The sequence below is a fragment of the Ambystoma mexicanum genome, chromosome 4q (genome assembly GCF_040938575.1).
Source record: "Ambystoma mexicanum isolate Mex_15411 chromosome 4q, UKY_AmexF1_1, whole genome shotgun sequence".
In the NCBI taxonomy this organism is placed as follows: domain Eukaryota; kingdom Metazoa; phylum Chordata; class Amphibia; order Caudata; family Ambystomatidae; genus Ambystoma; species Ambystoma mexicanum.
This window is the reverse complement of record NC_090928.1, coordinates 430,759,391-430,775,817: the sequence shown is the minus strand read 5'-3', so window position 1 is coordinate 430,775,817 and position 16,427 is coordinate 430,759,391. Positions and strand designations below refer to the sequence as shown.

At 44.5% G+C, this 16,427-nt stretch overlaps 1 protein-coding gene across 4 annotated transcripts in view; it reads left to right on the top strand.

Moving 5' to 3' along the window:
• Positions 1-16,427, top strand: part of EFCAB2 (EF-hand calcium binding domain 2) — a 337,580-nt gene that overhangs the window by 201,530 nt on the left and 119,623 nt on the right. The window lies entirely within an intron of this gene.

The following is a 16,427-nucleotide window of genomic DNA, read 5'->3' as shown; positions in this document are numbered from 1 at the left end:
TTGGTAGCAGCAGAGGCTTATGAAGCAGAAATTATGTCACTCAGTGCCTCCTAGGCAAACACTCCACAGCGCACATTAAACTTGGATTACCTAATTAAAGAGGGTCTCCCTCACTCAAGAAGAGGACATTTGTTTTGATAACTTTCCGTCCCACAGTGCAGGGCCGATACAAAGGGCCAGCTCAAATCAAGAAGAATAAAAATAGAATAATTGACTGCAAAATAAGAAACATTTGAGTTAAGAGTGTGAAACCCAACTTGGGTACAGATGAATTATTTTTACCCTAATAAAGAGGTTTGTAGAATGTAAGGCATACAGCTGCACAAACCTGATAAACATCTGTTTGCCGGCTGTCCCAGCATAGACAACTGAAAGGATTTTAAAACCACTGATTAAGTTCCACAGATTCAATCTTATGTAAAGGAAAGAAACATGTTGGGGATATGAAATGGCACCAGACCTTATAGAGCTCTCATGCTTGTTCAATTTGCAAATTGTGAGTGAATAGGTTCATGATTTGAGGTTTACATAAGCAGGGGAACACTTTACTGTCGCTCCTAGCACTTTATGGTCTTAACTATGGCTTGGATTTTTTAATTGATTGTATCTATATCTCAAATGTGAAGATATTTTTAGTCATCGTATGTTATAGTACTTTCAGTAGAATTTGGTGGCGATATGTATATGTAGAATGTAGGTATAAATAAACAGATAAGAGATACATTTTCAATAGTAGCATTATCTTTTGAATCGCCTGCGCTAGCAGTCCAGGAAGGTTTTTATGTATATATAAAATATTACTACCAGGGATACTTTCCTGCTGCGTTACCAAATACCCTGGTGTCTCCCATTTATTTTTGTTTTAAGACTTGGGGGTGGGGGGGGGGACAAAATATTTAATTTCTTAATGGACGATGACTATTTCAGACCACAAAATACAGAGCTTCTTGAGCAATTGGCAATTGGTACTTCGAAATAGTAAGTTGAAGTGACCAAACACCAAGCTAAATATTAACAAGACCAACATCCCCATGGAGACGGTTCCATGAAAAGGGGCATGCCTAAAACCAAATGCATAAAGTAGCTTGGTTAGGACAAACAGTGTTGTTTTTAAGTATTTAGCAATGCTACCTTATTTGGTGTTATACACTAGTGTCAGAATTGTGAAATATGCTTTAACTTGGATGGAGAGCAAGTGCTGGTGTCCCAGAGCACAAATGACTTAAGTACTTCACCGCATAGACCAATTGTAAAGGTTCAGACTCGATGGGTAGACATTGCTCCACTTCTACATCGGAGCCCATCAACACAAACGTGACAAATCCCATACAGGGATTTGAGGATAAATGCAGATTTCGCTAGCAAAAGCCTTGATGTAACAATCTAGGTAGAGAAACATATTTATAACTGCTGCAAAACTCTTGGACAGATGTGTAAAGAGCAACTATGTTGTGTCTCCGACAATTTTGAGGAGTATGTATGAGCATGGGTTATTGTATCCCCTTCTTAGAACATTTTATGTATTGCTTAACCCTCAAACTATTTTACTTTATGTACCACTTAGTTGATAACCCTCGGCAGGTGTATGTGAAGGAAACTGATCTTCAAATCCTTAACAGACGCAGCTGGTGCCATTTGAACAGTGGAGATCCTCGTGATCATTGATGACCTCCATTTATCTGAGAGTTACAAGTCTAGTATCTGAAATGGTTGCCAGTACAAGCTGTGGAAGCAGTTGGGTTAAGGAAATGACAGAAGGATTTGAGCTCAATCTTGAGGGACCTTTTCAGTCCCCAAACACTCATCTATTTATTTTTATTATTATACTTTTCTATAGCACGAACCAGGCCCAAACAAGTTTCTGAGCACTGTGCAAGGAAGAGAAAAGGCACGTGTATTAGCAAAGTCATATATGTGAATATAAAGCAGCATAGACATGCAGACTACATTTATGCCAACATTTTCTGATGACAAGTCTAAGTAGATAATGATCATATTTACAAGATATCTTATGTCAAGCTCAAAAACTACAAATTGAGTCAAGGATGCAGAAACTGGGAAGAATACACGGTAGGCAGTAGATGCGGGAGCAATCCTAAATGGTTTGGGAATATGGCAAACATTGGGCACTACTCACCAGGGTAGGCCTAGGGCTGTTCCAGAGGGCCTTGGGAGAGTAGATGTGAAATGCTATAGCGTTCAGGTAGGTGAGAACAAAGGCATGTCTTGACATAAGTGTGTATCGATACACCACTAAAGAAAAGCTGGTAGCTGAGCGAATGCTGGAAAAATACCTGACTAGAGATGAAGGGGAAATAAGTCATGGGCTTGCTTGGGGAGTATTTACCCTTGCAAAAATGTTGGCAAGGCCAGAAGGGAAAGGCAAGTGGGAGTGAACAGATTGTTGCTCTTAAAGGACAATCATGTGGTTTACCAGGAAGGGAGCAGCTGAATATCATTTCTGCTGGGTGAAACCACACTGCTTGTGAGCTGGGAGTTAAACATTACTTCTGAGAGCGGTTAGCTGGCTCAGCAAAGTAAACCTATGCCACTTCTGCAGCCTGTTTGATTGACACAAATCATTTTAGTGTCAGATAAAAGAATGTAAACCCTAGCTTTAAAGTGTTCATCAATAGTTTGCTCTTGCAACAAAAAATGGCAGATCCCGGCTATATCCTGTTCTGACGTGTGCCACAAGGGTGGGAACATGGGCAAATCACTGGCATAAATGTCTTCATCCAAGAATGTCCTCCTCTGCTCTTTACGCTTATAGGATTAGTTTTTGGATGCACCAGGTGTCACCAAAGCAACACTTATGAGCTAAAACCTAAAAATGAGCACCACCCCAAACCTTTTCCTTTTCTCCTTCTGCGCCCTCATAAAGTCAGCTCTGAATACACACATAAAAAGGAATGGTGTTTAGTTTCAATAATTTGTTTAGCTGTTTCTGATGTGATATCCTGTATTATCTCATCACATTCCTTATTGCTTATTGTCTGATAGAATATTACTGTGCAGATCTGTTTGCTTGGTCATTGTACAAATGTCTGTGTTTAGGCTTTCTTTGAACAACCCTCTGTTGAGGGCTGTACAACCACTAACCCTAAGGTTGGGCAGTACCATACTCAAAAGGGAAGTCAAACCTCTCTTAAGGTAGGTAGAGTGGCCACGCATTCAGGCTTACTCAAAGGAGAGGAAGTAGGCTGACACAAAGGAATAATCAGTCCACTGTGACAAATCTGGTCGATTCGTCCCTTCTCCCCAGAGGGGAGTCACCGCCTGTGTGGCTAGAGAGGTGAGCCTGCTCCGCTAAACCATCCCCTTTGTGGGATAAGGACACCCGCTCAGAGAAAGACCTCCCGGAACCAGACCCCCTGTGTCAAGCTGCATAAATGTGGAAAAGGCTGTTCTTACTACAAACCTAATACCATCGAACAGTGCCAATTATTTGTTTTTTCCTAAAGGTAATGGTGATTTTTGTTTAAATAACGCCATAGATGAAGAATGCACCCCTTTTTACTGTGATGAATGATTTAAACCAAGGAATAATTGTGAACACAGAGATCTCATACGCAGAGAGGATACTGAGTCCCATGCAGAGATGCACCTCTGTGGAAGAGATGTTGTGGAGTGGCAGAGCCACGGTTGACTGCAGTGCTGTGGACAGTGAGCTGAACGCTAGCCGAATGCTGGAAGGTTGGCATCCCTTTCGACCAAGCAACCAAGGTCGAAGGGAGAGGCGGAAACCGGAAAAAAAAAACATTTCCTCTGGTGGTGCGACCGCAAGGATGAAGCGGTAGCCCGGGGTCTTGGCAATCGACAGCGAGACCAGATTGCTGGGGAGGATACTAATCCCGACCTCCATATACTACGGACGTCTACTGTTGAGAGACGCAGTTAGAGGGAAGCAATTGTTCCCACAGAGAAAGTATCATTGTGATGAATGGATACTTTGGAACACGGTTGAGAGAACCTTCGAGGTCCCGGGAGCCTGAGAACCCTGAATGAGCAGACTCCTGGTATATAACTGAGAAAGGAAAGTACAAACATTTTGAATTGAGAGAATCTACAAGATCCCGAGAACCTACTGTCAAAAGACTTGCTACAATGGAAGCGAACACTCCCGCCGAGAGTACTGTCGGAAGAAATTGACACTTTTAAGTAAGAATCGGAGAACGTACGAGGTCCTGGGAGCCTGAAAATCCTGAATGAGCAGACACCCGGTATGTAGCTGGGGAAGAAAAGTGTGACTACTTTAACTTAAGGGAGTATTTATGGTTACAAGAGTGGACAGACTTGATCGTGCAAGTTCCCTTGGGAAGCTAAGTGATAGCAATGCTTTTTGTTTGTAAGTCGAGCACGTGCTCAAGGTGAAAGACAATGCAAGAAACAGAGACACTTTTGAATACAGATTCGAAGAATGCTGTGGCTCTGGGAGCCAGAGGAATCCAAAAAGGTAAACACCCTTGTGAATCTGAGTGACGGGTAGATCAGCTCCTTGTGCTTAAATTGAAAAAGTACAAAAGCTTATGGAAGCCTGAGAACTCGAACGGGGTCCTGTGTCATGTATAAATCAAGGTGAAGTGAATGTGAACTCTGTACATCCCAGTTGGGGAAGCCAACTAACTTGTGAGAATCTAAGATACTGAAAGGGGTAAGAACCCTGTGTAAATCAATATAAACTGAAGAAAATCTCTTTGCATCTAAGCCAGAAAGGCTGCCAAAGTTACGAAGACCCAAATAACCTAAAGAAACAAATATTCTATCCAAAGCTAATACCAAACCAGGGGCAAGTCTCCCAGACAGCCACAAGACTTTGGAGAGGCCAAGAGCCAGAGACTTGTTCACTGGAAACTTGGCCAAGAATCAATTGGATTAAAAAACTTTTCTTTTGTTTACCAATGTCTGAAGACAAGATCTGAGTTGTTTTAGAACAATCATTTGGAACTTTTAAAGACTTACAGTGTGGACCAAAACAGACCTCCCATTCTCCACCTTTCTTTTTATTCTGAAGTGGTTGGGGCAGTTATGAGGTAGGATTTGGACCAAGGAGACTTTTAGTTGATGGGGACCATTAGTTTTAGTTTATCTGGTTAGGCAACATCCCTCATAGAAATGGCGCAAGATAGATGTTTTCTTTTTGGTTAAATGAAACATTCCTAAAATGTCAAGTTGTCCGACTTCTCGTTCTGGTGCACCACACCATTCAATTAACCAAAAAAACACATCATACTGGTATATTGAAAAATATGTATGTTTATTAGATTACACATGCATGTATATTTCTATTAGTCTCATCCGTACATTTAGAAAACATAACCCACAGTAAAAAAAGCCCAGTGAATGTATAAAACAGAAAATTGTCAGAAGACCTCTTAACCCTATATTTAAAAATAAGTCCACTACTCAGTGATAGATGCATAACATATATTGACAAGAGAGGAAGGAAAGGGTACCAGATTTTAGGATATGCAATAATGATAATCAAAACAGGATCCCAATTGCTGACACCAACACAGTCGCAGCATTTCCAAACTTCTAGGACATAGTATTTGGAAAATATGCATGTGCATCTCGCAGTCAATGTGGGGCCTACAAGGGGGCGGGGGATTTTAACACACAGCTAGAGGCCACTAAAAGATTGATACTTTTTAGACTGACATGGTACAGAGATGGTTTGTCCTGACAACCGTGTTTAAATGGTCTACTTTCTTATTCTTGTAAACCCAAGGTAGTTTTGTCATGTAACGTACATTCAAATTTCTTTTGTATGCATTAGTACTCAACCAATCAATTGACAGTACAGACAAAAATAGAAAATGAAAAGTAAAAAAAATAATAAAAAAATATAACAGCAGCTTTTATTTATTTAGCTGTATTATGCATTTCATAATCATGCATTTAAGCTTTTTTTTTAAGAGAATTTTTTATATCCAAGTTCAATTTACCAGATGTAGTTTGTTTCTTAACATATACAAGTCCTTTGTAGTAACTGAAATGATAACACACTTAAATTTGTGACATACATATAGCAGTTTTTTTGCTTTAAATTAAATTTTTTGTGTATAACCACCACCTAAACGTGACAAGTGATAGCTAAAATACATATTACAACCACATAGAGGAACATAGTTAATATTGTCACAGTTGGTTGTTTTTAGCCAGGCTAGAGTGTGACCTAACACATGGTCGACGTCTGGATACTAATCGGTAATTGGAAGGACCGTGGTGTTGGTCCTCAGACGTATCGGCGAGGTGCCTTCATCTAGGGCCTGGAATAGGTCTCCCTGAAATGGAAGAGAGTGGAGGGGACTCTATTAGTGCCTGGGTTGGTGAGAGGCTATTGAGCATGACAGTTAAAGGAATTCCATAATTATGGTACACCACGGATAAAGTTAAAAACCACAGATAGGCACGGGACTAACCTTGGGGGTAGTATCCCTGTGTGGATCCTGCGGTGCGCGGTCCACCAGCGTTAAGAATGTAGTGATTGGTCCACAGTAGTTCAAAAATTTTTCATTTATGCCAAACACAGCTGTAGGATAATAAGGTCCCAAGGGTTTAATTAAGGCACTGTATATAAAAAAAGGGGTCATCAAGCTGCAAAAGAAGAAGTGCATAGGGCCTAGGAAATAATTAAAATAGGGCTCACCTTGCATAGCATGCTTGCTGATAAGCGTGGCTGTGAGGTGCTGTAGGTCTTAAGGATCGCACCAGTAGGAGTCTAAAAATAGCCTCTGTTGTGAAGGGTACGTAATTCCCCAAAGATGGACGCTATCCTATGGGAAGGAAGGCATGGAACAGGGTTAGCTAAAGGGACACCAAGCTATTGATATAGAATGGTGCCTCAGCCAGTAAAGTGCTGCGCGAAGTACCTGCTAAGATATGGAGATCAGGGCCCAATCGAAGTCATCGGGCAAAGGGTATTCAGGAAAGCTGTCTTTTGAATCTCACAGAGCTGTGCGGTTCTGTGTGTATTGCACATGCGCCGGGGAGTAGTGTAAAAACGAGTGCGCGTGTGTGAATGCAGGGCTACACTGGTCCTTACATGGCGCTCATGCGCCAAGGGTGCAGAGACTCGCAAGAACACTATGCGCATGCGTGCGGGGACAGGGAGCCCCAATATGAATGTAGCGTGTCCCGTAGTCAAGGAAACGTGGGAAATGCCGGAAAGAGAGTGAGAGCTGGCAGTGATTTTAGCAGGCTTCTCTAGAACGGTCCAGCCAACATATTATAGTGTGGGCAAACTGAAATGAAAGAATTTGGGAAAGGTGTCGTGAGCGTGCTGCTTCACTTCAGTTAGAGTCAGCATTACATCTAACATGGAGGGTGAAGCTCCACCCTGCTGATTAGAATGAATCTCAACAGATATGGCGATACATGATAAAAGGGCTGTCCTAGTGGGCCTTGCGGGCAGGTAAAGCAATTAATTGCTGCATCAAACGCCAAACCGAAATGAATATACATGATTGAAAGACTGTTCTGGTAGAGCCAGGGGCCAGGTAAAGTAGTGCATCGCCGCATCACACAATACAGAAATACAAATACATAATTATGCATACATGGTTGTCCTGGCGGGCCCAGGGGTCAGGGGAAGCAGTTCATTGGGGCTTCATACACACCAAACAGGAAAGGATCTTCATGAGGCAGATTAATGCACATGGTTATGGTGTTGGGAACTGAATCTGTAATCGACCAAAAAATGTCGTCTGGTCCGTGGTGATGTTCTATATAATGTTGGCCCAAAGGAGATGTGAAGGATTTGCATCTGATCCGGGAACCGTGTTCACCTATTCTTTTCAGAATTTGACGAGTGGTTTTACCTACATAGCGGAGTCTGCAGGGGTACTCTATTATGTAAATTACGTTAGCTGTTTTGCATATCATAAATTGCCTAAGTTGCCATTCTTTCTCACCAATCTTGAATGAGTTCATTTTTTTAGTTAAGCTACACACTGTACATGTGCCGCATGGGTGGTGGCCTCTTATCTCTCGCATATTCCAGATGGTCGATCTTTGCGTCTTCTTATCAAGTCTGGCATGTGAAAGTATATCTTTGAGGTTTTTGGATTTTTTTAAGGCCATTCTAGGTACTTTTTCATCTGGTAGGCTCAGTTGAACCAGTGGCCAGAATTTTCTCAGTAGTCCTTTGAGTTTGGTGGTATCTGCCCAAAGGTAGATACAAAGGTGAGGGTGTTGTCGCTATTAGGACTGGCCATTTTAGGTGTTGGTAGGCTCTCTCTAGGCGTATACTTGGCTCTTTTCGTTGTTTTATTGATACTTTTTTTCGGGTAGCCTCTTTCTTGCAATTTGTTTTGTTGGATCTTGGCATGTTTGTTATATTGGTCTACTTCAGTACAGTTACGTCTTAGCCTCAGAAATTGGCCGTAGGGAAGATTGTTTCCTTGACTACGGGACGCGCTAAGTTTATATTGGGGCTCCCTGTCCCCACACGCATGCGCATTGGGTTCTTGCGAGTCTCTGCACCCTTGGCGCATGCGCGCCGTGTAAGGACCAGTGTAGCCCTGCATTCACACACGCGCACTAGTTTTTAGACTACTCCCCCGGAGCATGCGCAATACACACAGAACCACACAGCTCCGTGAGATTCAAAAGACAGCTTTCCTGAATCCCCATTGCCCGATGACTTCGATTGGACCCTGATCCCCATCCCTTAGCAGATACTTCCCGCGGCACTTTACTGGCTGAGGCACCATTCTATATCAATAGCTTGGTGTCCCTTTAGCTAACCCTGTTCCATGCCTTCCTTCCATCTGCCTCCCAAAGGATAGCGTCCATCTTCGGGGAATTACGTATCCTTCACAGCAGAGGCTATTTTTAGACTCATACTGGCGCGATCCTTAAGACCTACAGCACCTCACAGCCATGCTTACCAGCAAGCATGCTATGCAAGGTGAGCCCTATTTTAATGATTTCCTAGGCCCTATGCACTTCTTCTTTGCAGCTTGTTGACCCCTTTTTGTTTTGATATACAGTGCCTTAATAAAACCCTTGGGACCTTATTTATCCTACAGCTGCGTTTGGCATAAATGAACAATTTTTGAACTACTGTGGACCAATCGCTACATTCTTTACACTGGTGGACCGCCCACCGCAGGATCCACACAGCGATACTACCCCCAAGGTTAGTCCCGTGCCTATCTGTGGTTTTTAACTTTACCCGTGGTGTACCATAATTATGGAATTCCTTTAACTGTCATGCTCAACAGCCTCTCACCAAACCACGCACTAATAGTCCCCTCCATCTCTTCCATTTCAGGGAGACCTATTCCAGGCCCTAGATGAAGGCACCTTGCCGAAACGTCTGAGGACCAACACCACGGTCCTTCCAATTACCTGATTAGTATTCAGACGCCGACCATGTGTTAGGTCACCCTCTAGCCTGGCTAAAAACAACCAACTGTGACAATATTAACTATGTTCCTCTATGTGGTTGTAATTTGTATTTTAGCTATCACTTGTCACTTTTAGGTGGTGGTTATACACAAAAAATGTTATGCAAAAAACTGCTCATTGTATGTCACAAATTTAAGTGTGTTACCATTTCAGTTACTACAAGGGACTTGTATATGTTAAGAAACATACTACATCTGGTAAATTGAACTTGGATATAAAAAATTCTCTTGAAAAAAAGCTTAAAATTCATGATTATGAAATGCATAATACAGCTAAATAAATAAAAGCTGCTGTTATATATTTTTTTATTATTTTTACTTTTCATTTTCTATTTTTGTCTGTACTGTCAATTGATTGGTTGAGTACTATTGCATACAAAAGAAATTTGAATGTATGTTACATGACAAAACAACCTTGGGTTTACAAGAATAAGAAAGTAGACCATTTAAACACAGTTGTCAGGACAAACCCCCTTTGTACCATGTTATAATAGCCCATCGTCCTGACACTTTCTTGGACCCTCCCTCCAGTTACCACTTTTTAGACTGACGGCACCAAGCATTAAATGTCAAGAGAAAAATCAATACATTGTCGTTAGAAATAGTTAAAGTGTAATCAGGCATTCACATTAGCAGAAGTGGTACACATGACTTAAAAGAACTTTAAACATCTCGGGTTTAAACCTAGAAATCATAGTCTTTGTCCTAAAACTTCCTAGACTCAAACTGGGCGCAGGATAAATGTCCTGGTAGGTATGCCCAAAGCCACTTTTGTAATGTTTCCAATGAATAAACTGTTCCCCATAAAAATGAACCGGATAAAACCATTAAGCAATTCGCATTCATGATGGCAAGGAAGGGCAGTCTCAATTCTATCCCGCAGATGTGGCTGCAAACAAACCCAGAGGAGACCATTAGGAAGAGCCCCAGAAGCAGGTTTGAGAACCAGCTGCCCTGAGAAGACCTGCAGCACAGCAGGAATTGGCACCAGTGGAAGTCAGTGGGAATATATGTTTAAAGCGCAGCAGCAAAATGCTTCAGCCACGGGGACCCATGAGGTTAAGTATCAAGAATAACAAACCAACCATGGGCCCAGGGCTAGATTCTTGGTGATTGTTCCCAAAAGGTTGGTTCAGGAAGCCCCAAACAACAGTTGAGTACAAGTCTACTCTTCCAGGCCTGGTTTACAGGAGCCAAACGCTCAGGGACTTGGACCTCGAACAAATGACGACCCAGTCAATAGAAAAGAAGAACAATTGCCCTTTAATAGGAGTGATACCCATGAGCCAGAAGCAAAATCAGTAGTGAGGATGACTCCAGAAAGGCAGGAGAAACCAACAAAACAGGTTCATGTGGCTAAATCAAAAAAGAAGGGCAGCCCTTCCCCAAAAGATGGTCCAACATAGACTACAGTGGGTGTGAATAGGATTGTCCAGAGACAAAATACTTTTTTAGGCGACAGCAGCTTACATTACCAAGGCATAACGACCAAGGTGCAAACATTGGAAGTCTGCAGTAAAACGGCACAGGGACTGTGGCAGAGTGGAAGGTCTAGCCCACCCAACGAGCAAGGCCAGCAGGCGGATAGAGGGGGCCCAGGAAGAACATCCAGCAGCCAGGAATCACAACAGGAGATCAGCCTAGGACATAGGGCTCATGCAGTACGTCCATATCTTGTCCTTGAAGTGCAGCAATGGCGAGAAAATCGTGGTTATCCTCCGTAAAACTAAGTAACCTCCCTAATGTCCCCAAATTCAGTCACAACTGAATGTAGGCACAGGTTCTCCCCTAATGTGGTGAAGCTGCTGCAGGAGTTCCATGCCATGTTGAAGGGGGCGATAGAGCCCCTCCCCCAGCACCTCTGGGGCTCCGAAGTGTACTCCAGACACTTTCTGGTCTGAAAGAAGTCAGGAGGGTGGAAGCCGATCCTGGACCTGAGACGCCTTAACAAGTACTTTAAGTCCCAGAAATTCAGGATGGCCATGTTGCAGCATGTGTACAGCCAACTGTAGAAAGGCGACTTCCTTGCGTCTCTGGATCTGGAGGACGCCTACTTCCACATACCCATCCACCAGAAGCACTGCAAGTTCCTGTGGTTCATGCTCCAGGGGTGACACTATTAGTTCAAGGCACTCCCCTTCAGCCTGAAATCAGTCCCAATGGTCTTTACAAAGTGCTTAGCTCCGATGGCACTGCATCTTTGTCTGGAGAGCATCCACATCTACCCTTACCTGGACGAGGACCGTGCATCTGCTGACGGATCTGGGATTCTCCATAAATTATCCAAAGTCATGCTTGGAGCCATCGCAGAACGCTTGGTTTCTATGAGCCTGACTCAACACAGTAACTTGTCTGGCATCTCCCTCGGAAGAGAAGGGTAATAGCCATCCTAGAGACGGTGCAGTGACTGTCTTCGGTGCAGTTTGCTTCTGTATGAGCCATGTGAGCCATGAAGTTGCTGCTGGGCACGATGTCCTCCTGCATCAACCTCGTTCTCCTTTGCAGACTACAGATGAGGCCTCTGCAGGTGTTTCTGGATGCGCGGTGGCTGCATGTCTCAGGATCCTTGACGGGCAAGATCGTCCTCAATGAGGAGCTCCGACGAGCAATACAGTGGTGGGGTGGTGTGCTCTCATCTCACGCAATGGGTCCCATTCCATGTCCCTCCTTAGCAGGAGACCGTCACCACGGATGCTTCTCTGGAGGGTTAGGGAACTCACACCAGGCAGTTGCACGCAAGAGGCCTCTGGCTGCCAGAAGAAAAGACCCTTCACATCAACATCCTGGAGCTTCGGGCCGTCTACTGGGCTCTCATGACCTTCCTGCCATTGCTAAGGGGCAAGGTGGTGAGGATATTCACGGACAACACCACCACCATGTTCTACATCCAGAAACTGGGCAGGACGCGCCCTCCGGCTCACTCCAGGGAGACCCAGGATCTGTGGCACTGTGCCATTCGTCAGGGCATGTTTCTCATCCCTTTTCACCTGGTTGGCACCAAGAACACTATTGCAGCCTTGATCATCAGGGAGCTACGTTCTTGCCACGAGTGGGAGCTTCAACAATACCAAATGGATCTTCTATTCCACAAATGGGGTCAACCGCAGATCAACCTTTTTGCGACGGTGATGAATTCCAAGTGTCAGACTTTCGCCAGCAGGTTCCTGCAGCCGAGGAGCTTTGGAGATGCATTCTCATTCCTGTGGGAGGACCTTTTTGTGTATGCTTTTCTTCTGTTCCCACCTCTGCTACGAGTGATCAACACACTCCGACAGTGTCACTGCAGGATGGTACTCGTCGCTCTGGCGTGACCGCGACAAATCTGGTGTCCAGACCAGCTACCTCTGTCGGCGTCTCCGTCCACCAGGCTGCCACTACTTCGTGATCTTCTCTACAGAGAGGGAGGGGCGACTCTGCACCACGACCCAGCGTCGCTGAACCTCAGGACCTGGCACCTGCAGCCCTAGAATTTAGTCAATATTCTTTGCCTGCAGAGTGTAAGGACATCCTGGCCAAGGCCAGAGCCTCTTCAACGTTGATGTGCTACGGCCATAAGTGGTAGTGTTTCTCTGTGTGGTGCCGGGCTCAGAAGATTACCCCTTTTGCGTGTCGCAGCTCTGCAGCTCCTACCATACCTGCTTTCCTTGGCCAAGGCTGGACTGGCTCACACCTCAATCAAGGACTTTTCCACCTGTGAAGGCTCCTGCCCTAGCTTGGGAACTCAATGCGGTCTTGACTAAGCTCATGGGGTGGCCTTTGAGCCAGTGCATCAAGCCCTGCTCAAGTTTCTCTCATGGGAGACCGCTTTCCTTGTGGTGATCACCTCGCCCAGGTGGGTCAGGGAGATCCAGGTCCTGTCTTGCAAGCAGCCGTACTTGCCCTTCCACGCTTCCAGGGTGGTACTGCGTACACCCCCCCCCCCCCCACCTTTTATCCCGAAGGTGCCATCAGGGTTCCACCTCAACTAACCTTTGGTTTTGCCTGTGTTCTTCCCAAATCCGTTGTTGCCACCAGAGAGATCCTTGCATTCGCTGGATGTTGCTTGTGCCTTGAAGCTTTACGTGACACGCATAAAGGGGTTTTGTAAGACTTCTCAATTGTTTGTCAGTTTTGGACCTATGAATCATGGGAAGACCTTTTCGCAGCCTTCCATCTCTAGATGGTTCAATGGCTGCATCATGCACTGTCATCGGCTGGTTAACAGACCCCTTCCAGGCCGGTCTGAGAGCCCATTCCACTAGAGCCATCGCAGCAACAACAGTGTTTCTCTCTATTGTGCCTCTGCTCGACATCTGCAGGGCTGCTACATGGAGGTCCACACACACCTTCACGACATTCTACTGCGTCGACAGGGATTTCAAGGAGGCGTCCCAGGTTGGCCAAGCCGCGTTACACAACCTGTTCACTTGAGGTGAGTCTGTTCCGGGGGCGAGTGCTTTTACTTCTGTTTAGCCTTGCCACCTTCTGTGATTGTGTATGTGTACTGCTGTGTAATCTTTATTCATGAGCATGTGAATCCATGCCAGACCCATGCTGGAGAACATGAGTTACAGGTAAGTAACTTGTTCCTTATTTACACGAGGGGCAAGGTTGGACGAAGACCAGTAGGAGATGCTTCGTCCATCAGCTGGTGAAATCTTTCTATAATTGGGCTCCACACATCGTCCCCACTACTAGTTTCTTTCATACCAGGAGACAGCCACTTTTGGTACTGCTCAGACCTGCTTTTCCATTGAGACTTTAGTTTGCACTTTTTCTTTCAGATACTAAGCTCCTCTGAAGTGCACCTACAAATAAATAAATAAAGCAACCTAGTCAATCAGTGTGAATTGTAATTGGGGCCCCTGAAAAATGTCATAGCTACTTAGGTCTGCCCTAACCCTCTGCCAAATACCAAGTTAATTCCACATATGGTTTAGTGGGGTGAGGTTGATGTCTTTCTTGCCATGGTGCCCTTGTGACCAGTGTCACGACCAAGGGGTCCACAGACTATTCAACACCAAATACAGGTTCCTATATATTTTTATTTTCACACCAAAGCACAAATAGGATTATTTATTTGTCCGGGCCCACAATCTGATACCTATATCTAGATGGCTTTTCTTTAGGACTTGTGACGAATCGTGGGATTCAGTCACTTCTCCCAAGCGGGGGAGTCTTTCCCTGTGAGGCAAGGGAGGTGAACCCGCTATGCAACTTTCCTCCCAGGGATGGGGTGGTGGTAAGTGGGACCTTGCAAGTAGATATTCTCCCTTAGGAATAAGGACTCCCTTTCCAAGGAGGAACTCCTTTTTCACTATCATCAGAAGCCCTGTACAACTCCAATCAGTTGACAGACAGCTAGACTCCTCTTACATATGCTATTGTAATGTAACTACAGTGTATACGTACCTTGCTGGTACTGTGAAGAGTAAGAACATGGGAGACATAGAGAATACCTGTCTGTTAACCACTGAGATGAAGAGGCCACAAGGAGTTATGAAGAGTATAGCTCCAACACAAATAAAGGACTATCCTGAGAAACTGGGGAAGCTCTAGTGTGGAGTAATAAAAGTGGGAAAAACAAGAGAACATCAGAACGAGACCCAGGAATTACAAACCAGCTGGAGAAGGGGGAGGCTGGTGACTCAGGTGGAATGCTGCTTTGCCTGGCTGCGGGCAATGTGCAAGAGGAAGTGCACACAGTGGGAGATGATCTGTCCCACACTTGTAAATCCCAGGAGAGCCATCCAAGAAGGTGTGAGGAGAAACCCTGACACGAAAGTGCTTTAACCCCTTAAGTGCCAAGGACGAGTATTCTCTTCCTTTTTGCATAGACATAACGCTCAGCAGTTAACGGGTGTGAACCTAGAACGGTCCACCCTTTGGGGGCCAATTCAAAGCATGCTAGCATTTCAAGAAGAAAGGCGTGGCTCCAGGAGATGAAAATTAGCAACCTTTTGATTCTAAATAATAAAACGGCTGGGTATATTCCCGCTAAACATACATGGGGTCGAGGCACAGCAAAACCAATATTGGATTATTGCGTGGTGTCCCGCAACGCTCAGCTAGATGTACACTCCCTGATAATCATGGCGCTGGAGGCTAGTGATCGCTCCCTCTTAGAGATTACTTGGGCCGTCTCATTCGAACAAAACATGTTGGGGAAAGCTTGGCCATTGAGGTCTCCCAAGGCCAGAGTAGAATTCGGCTAATACAGCAGGATGTCATAGATGTAACCTCAGCCCTAAACTCGAGACGTGAAATAAGTCTTGAACCATTAAATTATGCCTCCTTCCTAGCTAAATATGAGCAGATAAATCGATACGGGCATAAACTCGAGTTTGCTAAGAAACATCGATTTAACAGTAGACTGGTGAAAGAACATAAGAGGTATAGAACCGACTTGGAAGGCTTTGAGATCTATGCCACTTATTAACCGAAACCTTGTCAAAAGAAAGTGGCAGCAACAGTACAAAAACTGGTTGCGCAGTTTTAGAGCTGAACGCATGCAGGAGGAGGGGGAGAACATGCTTGAGGTGTTGCGTAAAAAGAACTCTAAATTGACATGGGAATGGATTCATAAAGTAGGCACCCCTTTAAAGTCCCTACAAACCCAACGGGCCGATGAGCAAAAATGGATTGAACATTTTGAGTTACTTTTGACAAGTAAATTGACTAACTGTGAAGTCTTTATGCCTGCTAAAACCATTACGTGGACTTGGCTGCTGGACAAACGGGAAATCCTGAAGACCGTTTTAAAATTAAGTACTTCTAGGGCCCCTGGGCCTTGCGGCTGTTAGGAAAGATTTCATATTTGTATGTAATTTTCCCTCCATGTGTCAACCCCCAAACCTATTGCTGCTGTTTAGACACCATTTACTGACTTTGCCAGGGAAGCACTGCCTTCAGCTGCACTCCTCTGCGCTTTCGAGTTTTTATGGGGAAACTGACATGCCCTTAAGACAGTCAGTACTGGGAGACTTTGTTTCCCTTAGCCCTTTTCTTATGTTGCAACTTTTTTGCAACATG